Consider the following 12,489-nt stretch of genomic DNA (forward strand, 5'->3'; position numbering starts at 1 on the left):
ATGTATCCGCGCGACTGTATTTATAAATACAGTGAGATAATCCGCCTAAAAAATAGGGATTACAATTGTTTAATAACAGAAAGCGCAATAAATCAACGTGTATCAATTCGATTGTATACACTATATTTAGTTCGGACGTATTCGTGCTTATATATTTTATATTGTATTCAATTTCACTATATTGAATTCAGTTGTATTCAAACAACAAAAAATCAAGAAATAGGGTGCATACAGCTCTATTCAATTCGGCCGTATACACTCATTCAATTCACCTATATTCATTCTTAACTATTTTACATTGTATTCAATACATCATATTCAATTCGACTTTATTCAAACAGCAACAAAATCACACTCCGAATGCACTTCAGACTAAGGTGTTAGTGAAAAATAATTGAATCCGAAATAGGATTCTAGTGAAGTAGAAGAGTGTAGAAGAACCATTCTGTATTTCATACGATGGCATCGCTCTTTGTGAATAGAATTAAAATAATAATAATAATATATAAAAAATAACTGGTAATATTGAAGAAAGGGTTTTGTTTTTGGGAGATCGGGAGGGTAGCTAAAAGCAGGGGTAAAGAAAGAAAAGAGTTCAACGAGAATGAATATTATATCAATTAATTGGATATAAAGCAGTAACTTTTCTCCTTTGATTCTTTTGGGAGATCTGGCCATGACAACGGATTGAACTTTTGAAAATCTAAAGCAGAGTCGCCGAAGAAGAAGAAAATCTGAAGCAGAGTCGCCGGAAATCTGAACAGATTTGGCTATGGCGGTGAATCGCCGGAGAAGACGGCGGCTTGCCGAAGAGAGAGGGAAAATGGGAGAGAGAATTGAGGGAGAAGAAAGAGGGTTGAGGGAAAAATTGAGGAATCAATTGTGTATATTTGTACTTTGATAAAAAATATAAAAAATAACTATAAATAATAATATTTTTAAAGTATTTTGGTTTAAAATAAATAGGGTGCATTATTTAGCTATAGTATGTAAAATTTTCTTGTAAATAATGCAGGCCCTTTCTTTTTTAAAAGGCCGGTCCAAGTGATTTAGGAAACATAACTCGACAGTATTTTAAAAACTTTTACAGGATTTTAGCATAATTACTTAATTAACATTTTTGGCAATTATATATTTGCAAATATAACATAATCCAATAGGAAGAAAGTCACACGTTTTCTTAAGCATTTAATAGCCTTTCTTTGCTACTCTCTGTGTCTTATATTATCTGTCGTGTTTTTCTTTTACACACCCCTTAAGAAATATTAATTAAAAAAAAAATTAGACTATTTTACCCTTATTTATGTCTTAAGATAAAATCTCTCTTCATTGAATATTTATTCCATTTATGCATTATCTACATCTTCAAGAACAATTATTACTAAGGGTATTAAAGGAAAAAAATAATCAATTTTGTCTTGAACTTCTAAAATGATAAATAATTTGAGACAACTATTTTTAGTAACCACGACTGATAATATGAGACGGAGGGAGTAATTTAATACTTAAAAGATGATTTTTATCTTTCTCTTCTAAGAATGGTTTCGTCATAAATGATGATTTTATTGGTACTTTCTCACCCTACTAAGTATGGTGGTTATACACATTTTATCCACTTGTATAAGTGATTTTTGTACAGATAAATGTGAATGTTTGGATAATGATGCACACTAAGATAAATAACTACTCGTCATGAGATGAATACACGTGATTGAGATGAATGCATTTGTATGTCCATTTAACGTACTCTGTATTCATGTACTCAATTAAGAAATACATTAACTTATAACCTTTGAATGTATGTACCTTTATAAATAGAGAACTTTTGACCTTATGAAAAACACCCCAAGAAGAGTAATAACAAAATCATCCCCCTCTTATATATCTTGTCTCAATTACTATATTACTCTAGTTTGCTCTCATTTCTTAATACGTTATCAGCACGAAGTTCTAACCAACTGAGGTTATCTGCTTCATTCGAATTTTATCTTCTTCCAAAAAGAGGTAGTTAATTTCTTTTCCGATTCATGTATCATTCTTAAGTTTATAACGTTTCTACTAGGATCTTCTTTAACCTGTAATTTAATTACCATATGCATAACTTGTTTTGAATATGATTATAATAATTGCCTTGGTATAAAAACAATAAGCTTCGGTTAAATTGTTCTTTTATTATATAATCTACGAAGAAGTTTAAACCTACACATAAATAGATAAGTATTAAATTGAATTACCATGATTAGACTAATTAATCCCACATCCAAGTGCTATGACAGAATATGCATTTAGAAGGAATTCTTGCAAAATTTTCAAAAGTGTTAAACGTATCTTCAATGAATTTATCACCTAAGTGTACAAACTAATTAATGACTTAACTATTAGATGAATCGTATTCAATGTTGAAACTTTTCAGAATTGATATCATCTAGTTTTATGCCTACTTAACTTATTGAAACGTCTTCTAAGTAGAACAAAATATACTAGTACCTATTAATGAGAGTACTTCAACTTATTTATTCTCTGAAAATATACTCACATGTCTAAAGTTCTTGTGTGTAATATTAAGTACTAATTCATCATCGCACTATACATAATTATTTGTTCTAACAATTATATAGAGAATGTTAATACACGATTATATTCTGCATTGTTTATTTTTTCATTGATAATAATTCTTATCATTCTAATTTACTTATTTTCTACGATAGTTTTCAATATGTCAAAACTTGAATTTGTGGCACTTGACATCTCTGGGAATAACTATTTGCCATGGGTACTTGATGCTAAAATTCACCTTGATACTAAGGGGTCGTTTGGTAGGGTGTATAAGAATTGTACAGAATACAGTATATTAGTAATACATGGATTAGTAATGCATAGGTTAGTAATGCAAGCATTAGTTATGCAGATATTATATCTTATAAACTGTTTGGTGTGGTGTATTAAAAATTATAATGCATTGTATAATTTTTAAGAAAAATAGTTGTTTACAAAAATGTCCTCCATATTCTATAACTTTAAGGGACTTTAAGGACAATTTTGTCTTTAACCATACTAATGCATGCATTAAAAGCCTTGGTATTACTAATGTCATGGTTTTCTATGCATTACTTATACATAGTCTAATACCAAGTATGATGTATAACTAATGCAAGTATTAGTTATACATAGGTTAAAAAAATATACCAAATAAGGTATTAGTAATGCACAAAGCTAATGTTTGCATTATTTTTTCTAATACCTCCTACCAAACGACCTCTAAAGGTCTTAGTGACACTATTAAAGAAGGAAATGAAGCATCAAGTCAGAATAAGGCAAAAATCATGATTTTCCTTCGCCATCATCTCGATGAAGAGTTAAAAAGTGAATATTTAACCTTGAAAGATCTATTTCAACTATGAACTAGTTTGAAGGAACGATATGACCACCTAAAGGCCACGATATTGCCAAGAGCTCATCGTGAGTGGATGCACTTACGACTACAAGATTATAAGACCATAAGTGAATATAATTATGTTGTATATAGAATAATTTTTCAACTAAAATTATGTGGGGAACCTATGAATTATGAGAACATGTTGGAAAAGACTCTTTTCACTTTTCATGCCTCAAATATGGTGTTACAGCAGCAATACCGTGAAAAGTGCTTTAAGAAATATTCCAAGTTAATTTTATGCCTTTTGGTGGCTGAACAACATAATGCCCTTTTAATGAAAAATCATGAAGCCCGCCTCACTGGATCAGCTCCATTTCTAGAAGCGAATATGGGAACGATAGATCCAAAGTCTGAAACAAAAGACAAAATAATTATCGTTGCCGTATAAATATACGTGGACGTGGCAAGTGGCGAAATAATAATCGTCATGGTGGTGGTCATTATAAACAAGAGAACAATAATGGTTCTGAGAATAATCCTTCAAAAGGCAAAGGTAATATTTGTCACCGATATGGTATGAAAAATCATTGGGCACGAATTTGTCGTACACCTAAATATTTTGTCAAACTTTATCAAGCATCTATAAAAGAGAAACAAAATAAAGTTGAGACTCACTTGATGTAACTACCCGGCCAGTCGTTGTGAATATTATAACCCCGTTCTCCCATTTACTGCACAATTTATATCTTTCAATTGATTTATGACTTACCGGGTTAGTTGGTTTGGGTCCGAAAGGAACTCGGAGTGAAATGAGACACTTAGTCTCTTAAGTAGAAACTTAAGTTAGAAAAGTCAACCGGATGTTGACCTATGTGTAAACGATCTCGAATTTAAATTCTGATGGTTTCGTTAGCTCCGTTGGGTAATTTTGGACTTAGGAGTGCGTTCGGAATGTGATTTGGAGGTCCGTGGTAGAATTAGGCTTGGATTGGCGAAATTGGAAATTTGACAATTTCGGTCGGCAGTGAAAAATTTGATATCGGGATTGGAATAGAATTCCGAAAGTTGAGTAGGTTCGTAGTATCATTTGTGATGTGTGTGCAAAATTTGAGGTCATTCGGACGTGGTTTGGTCAGTTTCGGCATCGGCTGCCGAATTTGAAAATTTAGAAGTTCTTAGACTTAAATCCGAGGGTAATTTGATGATTTGATGTTGTTTTGAGTGATTCGAAGGTTCGACTAAGTTGGTATGTTGGTATATGACTTGTTTGTATTTTTGGTTGAGGTCCCGAGGGGCTCGCGATGATTTCGGATGGGTATCAGGGAGTTTGGAAGTTGGAAAATGCAGCTGGAAGCTGCTGGTGTAAGGCTACTGGTGTGGTTGCACCTGCAGATGGTGAGCCGTAGGTGCGATGATCGCAAGTGCGGATGGCATGTCGCAGATGCGGAAAATGGAGGCCGGGCATTGAGCGCACGTGCGGAAGAGAGGATCATACCTGCGAGCCCGCAGGTGCGAAGGGGCAGCCGCAGGTGCGAAGCTTGGCGTCTAAGTGACTTTCGTAGATGTGCAACTGGGACAGCAGATGCGAGTCCGCAGGTGCGAGAAAGGGTCCGCAGGTGCGGAATCCCTAGGGCAGATCCTATATATCACACTTCGCGAATTGTGGTGCATTCTTCACCATTTTTATCCGGTTTTGGAGCTTTTGGGAGAGATTTGAAAAGGGAATCAAGGGGGTTTCGTTGAGGTAAGTTACTTGAGCCCTAATACTTGTATATATGGTGATTTTTCGTTGTTTAATCATGATAATTAGTGAAAATGAGGGGTTAGGGCTTGGAAATTTTGGAGAGTAATTTAAGGATTTGAAGGACCAAACGATGTCGGATTTTGATGAATTTGGTATGGTTAGACTCGGGAGAGGTCAAGGTTTATTATTCTGCCATTTTTGACTGATTTCGAGACGTGGGCCCAGGGGTCGGATTTTGGTCGGTTTCAGATTTTTGGCATAATTTGATAGTTTTTCTTGTGGAATTCATTCCATTAGCGTATATTGATGGTATTGTACTGATTATGAATAGATTCAGAGCATTTGGAGACCTAGTCCGGAGATGAGGGCATCCCGGAGTAGGATCTTTACGCTGTTAAGGTAAATAACAGTTTTAACTCTGGCTTTGAGGGTATAAACCCGGAGATTTGATATTACGTGATTGTTTGGAAGTGATACCCACGCTAGGTGGCGAGCGTGTGGGTGTGCATGGCGAGGGATTGAGACTTGGTCTGTCCCATGAGGCTGTGAGGCCTAATGGCTATTATTTGTGGTTATGTGTTTATTTGTTGTTGAACTTATTTGCCTTCATGTTAGAGATCATGCTTAGGCTTTATTCATGCTCACATTATTTGTACTTAGTCATATAAATTATTGTACCTGTTTACCTCAGTCTCTATTATTTGCTAATATGCGGTGATACTTGATGTGGGCTGTGTTCCCTTATTTGTTGGTGATGATGAGGCTAGTGAGGTACATGATTGAGTGAGGCCGAGGGCCTGGTTGTGAGGATATTAATACCATAGCGCGTGAGTTGTCCGCGTAGCACGTGAGTTGACCGTGCGGGTCCAAGTATTGATACCATAGCACGTGAGTTGTCCGCGTAGCACGTAAGTTAACCGTGCGGATCCAGGTATTGATATGATGGAACGTGAGTTGTCCGTGCTTAGCGCTTGGGCTTTGGGAGCCCTTCCGGAGTCTGTACACACCCCCAGTGAGCGCAGAGTGTTGAGTGTTTTGAGTATTGAGTGCTGAGTGATGAGTGATGGAGTGTCACTGCTGTGAGGTGGTATTTATTTGTGTTGTTGCTGCATTTATCTGTTAAACTTCTTTGTGGCATTTACTGAGTTATGGAATTTACCTATTGATTTCTAGTTATTTTTAAAATTGTGAAAATAAATAATTGGACTGTTTTAATTAGCTCGTCACTATTGCTCAGTTCTTTAGTTATTTCTGTTACTTGCTGAGGTGGTTGTACTCATGCTACACCCTGCACTTTATGTGCAGATTCAGGTGAGCTAGAGCGCGGCGATCGTTGATTTCAGGCCAGCTATCTGTGGAGATTGCAAGGTAGCTGCTAGTGTCTGCAGGACCTTGTCACTCCTTTTATCATTTCTTCGTTTGGATTGTATTGACAGTTAGACAGTTTCATTCCTTAGTTCATAGATTTAGACGCTCATGACTTAGTGACACCCCGATATTTGGGACTCGTTTTCGTATTTCTAAAATTATATTTAAAGTTGATTTAGTTTATGAGAAATTCAAATGTTGAAATATTTTATTAAATTCTTATAATCGGTTTAGTAGTAATATTTTGGAAAATAGGCTTGCCTTGTAATACGTTAGGCTCCATCACGACCATGGTTAGATTTTGGGTCGTGACAAGTTGGTATCAGAGCCTAGGTTACATAGGTCTCACGAGTCATGAGCGGGGTTTAGTAAAGTCTTGCGGATCGGTACGGAGACGTCTGTACTTATCTTCGAGAGTCTGCAAAACCTTTAGGAAAATTTCACATTCTTGGATTCTTATCATGCGTTTAGTGTATTCTAGTAACTAAACATCTGTATTTCATTCTCTCACAAATGGTGAGGACTCGTGCTATCAGTCAAGAGGGTCAGCCACAAGTTCGGGCCGCGAGAGACCGAGGTCGCGGTAGAGGCCGTGGTAGGGGCAGAGGTACAGCCCGTACAACAGTTGGGCCAGTACCTGCAGATCCACCGGTTGTCCCAGATCAGGACCAGGTTCCAGTTGTTGATGCGCCAGCTCACGCACCACCTGTGCCTATTGTGATTCCAGGCCTTCAGGAGGCCCTAGCTCAGATTATGACAGCGTGTACCGGCCTTGCTCAGGCGGTTTCTATTTCGACGGCCGCAGCCACTTCTCAGGCTGGGGGAGGCACTCAAACTCCTGTCGCTCGCACACCCGAGCAGGTTATTTAGGGACTTCAGATACCGGAGGCACCACCAGCCCAACCGGTTATAGCTGCATATGATTATGTGGTTCTTGCTATGCCTGAGGATGATCAGCGTAGGTTGGAGAGGTTTGGGAGACTCCAGCCACCATCTTTCAGTGGTACAGAGAGAGAGGACGCTCAGGACTTCTTGGACAGATGTTAGAGGATACTCCGTACTGCTGGTATTTTGGAGACTTGTGGGGTCTCATTCACTACCTTTCAGTTTTCTAGGGCTGCACTCAGATGGTGGGAGACTTACGAGAGGCGTAGGCCTGTTGGCACATCACCCATTACTTGGCAGCAGTTCTCCGCTCTTTTTCTGGAGAAGTTTGTACTTGAGTCCCGCAGAGAGGAGCTGCGCAAGTAGTTTGAGCAGATTCGCAAGAGTGAGATGTCTGTTACACAGTATGAGATACGGTTCTCCGAGTTAGCTCGTCATGCGGTCTGGTTGGTTCTCACAGACCGATAGAGGATCAGGAGGTTTATAGATGGCCTCGGTTTTCAGCTTCGATTGCTTATGACCAGGGAGAGAGTATCTGGGGTTACCTTTGATGAGGTTGTCGATATTGCTCGACAGATTGAGATGGTTCGAGGTCAGGAGAGGACTGAGAGGGAGGCTAAGAGGCCTCGTGGTCACGGTGGTTCCAGTGGTGCTCCTCAGGGAGGTCAGTTTCAGCAGGACCAGTTTCAGCAGAGTCAGTCATCATTCAGTGCATTGCTAGCACAGGGTTCTCATTATGCCCCGCCCGCTCAGGTATCGCCGGGTAATTCTTTTGGTCATCAGGAGCAGCAGATTCGTCAGAGGAGGGGTTGTTTCGAGTGCGGGGATTTTGGTCACATTGCGAGATATTGCCCTAGGATATTGGGTGGGACTCCGCAGCGGAGTACTCAGCCTCCGACTACAGCACCAGTTGCCTCACCACCTGCCGAGCCAGCTAGGGGTGGAGTTCAGGCAGCTAGGGGCGAAGCCTAGTCAACTATAGGTCGCCCGAGAGGGGGAGGTAGATCAGAGGGTGGTCAGGCCCGTTTCTATGCCCTTCCAGCCAGGCCAGATACTATTGCTTCAGATGCTGTGATTTCAGGTATGCTATTTTGTTAGACTCATTCGAGGACGAACGTTTATTTAAGAGGGGGAGAATGTAACGACCCGGCTAGTCGTTGTGAATATTATAACCCTGTTTCCCCATTTACTACACAATTTATGTCTTGTAATTGATTTATGACTTATCGGGTTAGTTGGTTTGGGTCCGGAAGGAACTCGGAGTGAAATGAGACACTTAGTCTCTTAAGTAGAAACTTAAGTTGAAAAAGTCAACCGGATGTTGACCTATCTGTAAACGATCTCAGATTTGAATTCTGATGGTTCCGTTAGCTCCGTTAGGTGATTTTGGACTTAGGAGTGCGTCCGGAATTTGATTTGAAGGTCCGTGGTAGAATTAGGCTTGAATTGGCGAAATTGGAAATTTGGCGATTCCGGTCGGCAGTGGAAAATTTAATATCGGGGTCGGAATGGAATTCCAGAAGTTGGAGTAGGTTCGTAGTGTCATTTGTGATGTGTGTGCAAAATTTGAGGTTATTCGGACGTGGTTTGGTTGGTTTCGGTATCGGGTGCCGAATTTGGAAATTTAGAATTTCTTAGGCTTAAATCCGAGGGTAATTTGATGATTTGATGTTGTTTTGAGTGATTCGAAGGTTCGACTAAGTTGGTATGTTGGTATATGACTTGTTGGTATTTTTGGTTGAGGTCCCGAGGGGCTCGGGATGATTTCGGATGGGTATCGGGGAGTTTGGAAGTTGGAAAATGCAGCTGGAAGCTGCTGGTGTAAGGCTACTGGTGTGGCCACACCTGCAGATGGTGAGTCGTAGGTGCGATGATCGCAAGTGCGGATGGCATGTCGCAGATGCGGAAAATGGAGGCCTAGCATTGAGCGCAGGTGCGGAAGAGAGGATCGCACCTGCGAGCCCGCAGGTGCGAAGAGGCAGCCGCAGGTGCGAAGCTTGGCGTCTAAGTGACTTTCACAGATGCGCAACTGGGACAGCAGATGCGAGTCCGCAGTGCGAGAAAGGGTCCGCAGGTGCGGAATCCCTGGGGTAGATCCTATATATCACACTTCGCGAATTGTGGTGCATTCTTCACCATTTTTATCCGGTTTTGGAGCTTTTGGGAGAGATTTGAAGAGGGAATCAAGGGGGTTACTTTGAGGTAAGTTACTTGAGCCCTAATACTTGTATATAAGGTGAATTTTTGTTGTTTAATCATGGTAATTAGTGAAAATAAGGGGTTAGGGCTTGAAAGTTTTGGAGAGTAATTTAAGGATTTGAAGGACCAACGATGTCGGATTTTAATGAATTTGGTATGGTTAGACCCGGGAGAGGTCAAGGTTTATTATTTTACCATTTTTGACTGATTTCGAGACGTGGGCCCGGGGGTCGAGTATTGATCGGTTTCGGATTTTTGGCATAATTTGATAGTTTTTCTTGTGGAATTCATTCCATTAGCGTATATTGATGGTATTGTACTGATTGTGAATAGATTCAGAGCATTTGGAGACCGAGTCTAGAGACGAGGGCATCCCGGAGTAAGATCTTTACGCTGTTAAGGTAAGTAACAGTTTTAACTCTGGCTTTGAGGGTATAAACCCGGAGATTTGACATCACGTGATTGTTTGGAAGTGATACCCACGCTAGGTGACGAGCTTGTGGGTGTGCACCGCGAGGGATTGAGACTTGGTCCGTCCCGTGAGGCTGTGAGGCCTAATTGCTATTATCTGTGGTTATGTGTTTATTTGTTGTTGAACTTGTTTGCCTTCGTATTAGAGATCATGCTTAGGCTTTATTCATGCTCACATTATTTGTACTCAGTGATAGAAATTATTGTACCTGTTTACCTCAGTCTCTATTATTTGCTAATATGCGGTGATACTTGATGTGGGCTGTGTTCCCTTATTTGTTGGTGATGATGAGGCTAGTGAGGTACATAATTGAGTGAGGCCGAGGTCCTGGTTGTGAGGATATTTATACCATAGCGCGTGAGTTGTCTGCGTAGCATGTGAGTTGACCGTGCGGGTCCAGGTATTGATACCATAGCACGTGAGGTGTCCGCGTATCATGTGAGTTGACCGTGAGGATCCAGGTATTGATATGATGTCACGTGAGTTGTCCGTGCTTAGCGCTTGGGCTTTGGGAGCCCCTCCGGAGTCTGTACACACCCCTAGTGAGCGCAGAGTGTTGAGTGTTTTGAGTATTGAGTGCTGAGTGCTGAGTGATGGAGTGACATTGCTGTGAGGTGGTATTTATTTGTGTTGTTGCTGCATTTATCTGTTAAACTGCTTTGTGGCATTTACTGAGTTATGGAATTTACCTGTTGATTTTTGTTTATTTTTAAAATTGTAAAAATAAATAATTGGACTGTTTTACTTTGCCCGTCACTATTGCTCAGTTCTTTAGTTATTTCTGTTACTTGCTGAGGTGGTTGTACTCATACTACACCATGCACTTTATGTGCAGATTCAGGTGAGCTAGAGCATGGCGATCGTTCATTTCAGGCCGGCTATCTGTGGAGATTGCAAGGTAGCTGCTAGCGTCCGCAGGACCTTGTCACTCCTTTTATCATTTCTTCTTTTGGATTGTATTGACAGTTAGACAGTTTCATTTCTTAGTTCATAGATTTAGACGCTCATGACTTAGTGACACCCCGATGTTTGGGGCTCGTTTCCGTATTTCTAAAATTATATTTAATGTTGATTTAGTTTATGAGAAATTCAAATGTTGAAATGTTTTATTAAGTTCTTATAATCGGTTTAGTGGTAATATTTTGGAAAATAGGCTTGCCTTGTAATACGATAGGCTCCATCACGACCATGGTTAGATTTTGGGTCGTGACACTTGACCTTTCAAAATGATGTTGAGGCGGGCCCTATGAATAATTATGATAAAGTTGAAGCAAACCTTACCTATAAAGATGATATTTTTGAAGGCCTTGGAGATATTACTCATTTAGAAGCTGGAGACTTCTTTGAGTATCATAACTGAAGACTTATTATTGGGAAACATTATAAGAATAAATATATTTTTTTTATGAAGTTCATGTTTTGAATAAAACTTTTTATGTTGTGAGTATTTAATTTCCTAAATGCAGTTTCTTTTGTTCTTAAATTTTTCAGTATTACTTATGATGTATTTTTTTTTCTTTATGATGTATATGAAAACTTCCTAGTCTTCAGTTGGCCGTATGAATAATAAAGAAGAAATATGTCTTCTGGATAGTGCTACGGCGCACACCATATTAAAAGATAAGAGATATTTCTCGTATTTAATTATGAAAGAAGCCAATATCATAATAATATCTGGTAGTACAAAATTAATTGAGGGCTTTGGAAAAGAGACTGTATTACTACCAGGAGGAACTATATTGGCTGTTAATGATGCATTATATTGTAGTGGGTTTGAAAGAAACTTATTGAGTTTCAAAGATATTCGCCAAAATGGCTATCATATTGAGACCACCAATGAAGGAAAGGTTGAATACCTCTATATTGCTACAATAAAAGCGGAAAAGAAGTATGTGCTTGAAAAGCTTCTCGTATTTTCCTCCGGATTATACTACACTAGTATTAGTGTAGTTGAATCACATGCCATAGTAAACAAGGAGCTTACTAATGATTTTATTATTTGGCATGACCGGTTGTACCATCCTGGTTATAATATGATGCGCAAAATAATTGATAATTCACATGGTCATTCATTGAAGAACCAGAAGATTCTTCAAACTAAAGAATTCTCTTGTGATGCATGTTCTCAAAGAAAACTGATTATTAGACCATCAGTAATTAAAGTTGGAGTTGAATCTCCTGCATTTTTGAAACGCATACAAGGTGATATATGTGGGCCCATACACCCTCCATGTGGACTATTCAGATATTATATGATTTTGATAGATGCATCTACAAGATGGTCATATGTGTGCTTGTTATCAACATACAATTTAGCCTTTGCGAGGTTACTAGCTCAATTAATAAGATTAAGAGCACAGTTTCCAGATTATGCAATTAAGACACTTCGTCTTGATAATGCTGGTGAATTTACGTTCCAGGCCTTTAATGATTATTGCATATCAA

The sequence above is a fragment of the Nicotiana tabacum genome, chromosome 19 (assembly GCF_000715075.1).
Source record: "Nicotiana tabacum cultivar K326 chromosome 19, ASM71507v2, whole genome shotgun sequence".
Lineage (NCBI taxonomy): Eukaryota > Viridiplantae > Streptophyta > Magnoliopsida > Solanales > Solanaceae > Nicotiana > Nicotiana tabacum.